Consider the following 307-nt stretch of genomic DNA (forward strand, 5'->3'; position numbering starts at 1 on the left):
TGATCTGTGAAATGTTGTTCACATCACAGTAGTAATGTCACCGAGGGCATTGTTACTGCTATTCACAGCTGATGCCTCTCAGATCTACAGAAAGGTCAGGAGCGAGGCACACATCCCTGGCTCGGATTTGAACAGACTGAAATGTCTGATGCCAAACTATAATTAGTAGCCATATGGGTTGTCTGTTGAGAATAACTACCTGCTGTAGATACACATTGAGGGGCTACTGTCTGTAATGTTGTCTCTCACTATTGGCTTTTCAGAGCCTGTAAAATGTTAAGGGAAGGCTGGAATAGTGAATGACATG

Source organism: Notothenia rossii, assembly GCF_949606895.1.
Source record: "Notothenia rossii genome assembly, chromosome: 2".
Classification (NCBI taxonomy): domain Eukaryota; kingdom Metazoa; phylum Chordata; class Actinopteri; order Perciformes; family Nototheniidae; genus Notothenia; species Notothenia rossii.